The following is a 2,057-nucleotide window of genomic DNA, read 5'->3' as shown; positions in this document are numbered from 1 at the left end:
CCCGCCCACCGCCCCCTCCCCCAGGCCGGATGGCCGCTCCGGCTCCGCCGCCGGGTGGGCCCCGCGCTCTCAGCCCAGATGTGCGAGGCCGGGGCGGGGCCTGCCTGCGCGGGGCCTCCGCCGAGGGGCCCAGCCTAGCCCGGCGTCCAGGGCCCCTCCCTGAGCCTCCCCTACGCTTGGCGGCCGGGCTCCAGAGCAGCCCGGGGGGTGGGGTCGGGGATAAGGGTGAGGAGGGGAGGTGGAGGGGAGGAGGAGGAATTCCATACCCCTCGTCGGCCTCCTGCGGCTCAGCTGCGGAGGGGCTCCCCTGCCTGCCCCAACAGGCCCACCTCGGGGCTCTGCTATGCCAGCCCCTCTGGGAGGGCCCGTATGCTAGGGAGGGAAAGCCCGCCCCAGACCCCTCGCAGTACCCTGTCCCAGGCCCCTCCAGTTCCTTGACCCAGACCACCCACCCTGCGATCCCCAGCCTGGTCTCTAGGGTAGAGACAGGAGGCTGAATTGAGGGTGAAGGCTCTTGGATCTGGGGCCAGCTCTGTCTTTGCTGGAGTCTGGGGCAGACAGGGAACGGTACTCACAGGCTGGGGCCCCACTCCCGCAAGGGGTTCACTCAGAGCTCATCCTACCTGTGCCAGGAGCACCCAGCTCCTTTCCTCTGAGGGCATGTAGACTTCCTCCTGACCTAACCCAGATCCTCTTGGGGATGCTGGGCCGTGGCCTCCAAGAAGAGGGTTTGCAGGGTGGAGACCCCCTTTGGCTAGCTGTAAGGCAGGTGACTGACCTTGCCCCCCAGGTCCTCCTTGTTCTGGTAGTCCCTTAGCAGGCCCCTTTCCCTCCACCAAATGTGCCCCAGAGAGGCTCAGCCTGGACACCAGTGGAGGCCAAGGGCGGCTTCTCAGCCCCAGCTGTCTGCTCTGAGGTACCTGGTCTCCTGTCTGCTCCCCGGACCCCCTCCCAAGACAAGGCCTGAACAGTTCTTCGAGCACCACAACCTTTGCAGGGGCCCTTTTCCCTCCCGGGAGTGCTTTCCCTCCTCCTCTCTGCTCACCTAAAAGGCTCCCCAGCTAAAGTGTCACTTTTTCTAGGCTTGTTGTCCTTATTGTCAGGACTTCTGCCCCAGAGCCATCTGTGAGGATGTTGGGGGTGGAGGGGTGCTGCACTGGTTTTAAAAAAGATTTTATTTATTTATTTTTAGGGAGAGGGAGAAAGAAAGGGAGAGAAACATCAATGTGAGAGAGAAACATCAATTGTTGCCTCCTACCTGCGCCCCCACTGGGGACCAGACCCGAAACCCAGGCATGTGCGCTGACTGGGAATCAAACCGGTGACCCTTTGCTTTGTGAGACGACACCCAACCAACTGAACCACACCAGTCAGGGCCTGCACCAGACAATTTTGAATGTTGTTACCTGGCCTGTAGGCCAGCAAAGGTATCCAGGCAGCAGCCTCCACTGGCTGCTCAGCATGTGCCTGTATGAGTGTGTGTATCTGTTGCTGAGTCAGTGTTTGTATGTGTGTGGGTGTGTTTGTGTGTGTCTGCAACTGTGTGTATATGTGTGTCTGGTTTTGTGTGTGTCTCTTGGGGTGTCTGTGTCACTGTATCTTGTGTCTTTGTGTGTGAGCGTCTGTCTGTCTGTGAGTGTGCGGCAGGTGTAGGATGGGGGCTGGCAGGCCTCCCTTTCATTTCGGAGCTGGGCGAAGCCTGGGAGGGTTGCAGTGTGGCTGCATGAGAGTGTGTGGGGAAGGGGCAAAGGTTCACCCCATCTCCCGCCCCCCCGAGCACACTTGCCTTCTGCGCTCCTGACCCTTTGTTCCACCTGGGCCAGCACCTGTCCTGACCTGCCTGGAGGCAACACCTTGTGTGTTGGGCCCCCGGGGAGAAACTGGCCCCTTGGGTCTTGTTGTGGGGGCTGTGTCTTCTCAGAGAGCTCCCAGCCCTGGGAGAGTCATCACCAGGTGGGGCTTTTAGGAAGACTCGGTTTGGGAGGCAGGAGTAAGGCTCTCCGCTTCAGGTGCCCGCTGCCCGGCCTGGCGGCAATTTTAGAGCAGAGGCTGCCGTT

The sequence above is a fragment of the Desmodus rotundus genome, chromosome 6 (genome assembly GCF_022682495.2).
Source record: "Desmodus rotundus isolate HL8 chromosome 6, HLdesRot8A.1, whole genome shotgun sequence".
NCBI lineage: Eukaryota > Metazoa > Chordata > Mammalia > Chiroptera > Phyllostomidae > Desmodus > Desmodus rotundus.
The sequence above is the reverse complement of the archived record's forward strand: the minus strand, read 5'-3'. Positions refer to the sequence as shown.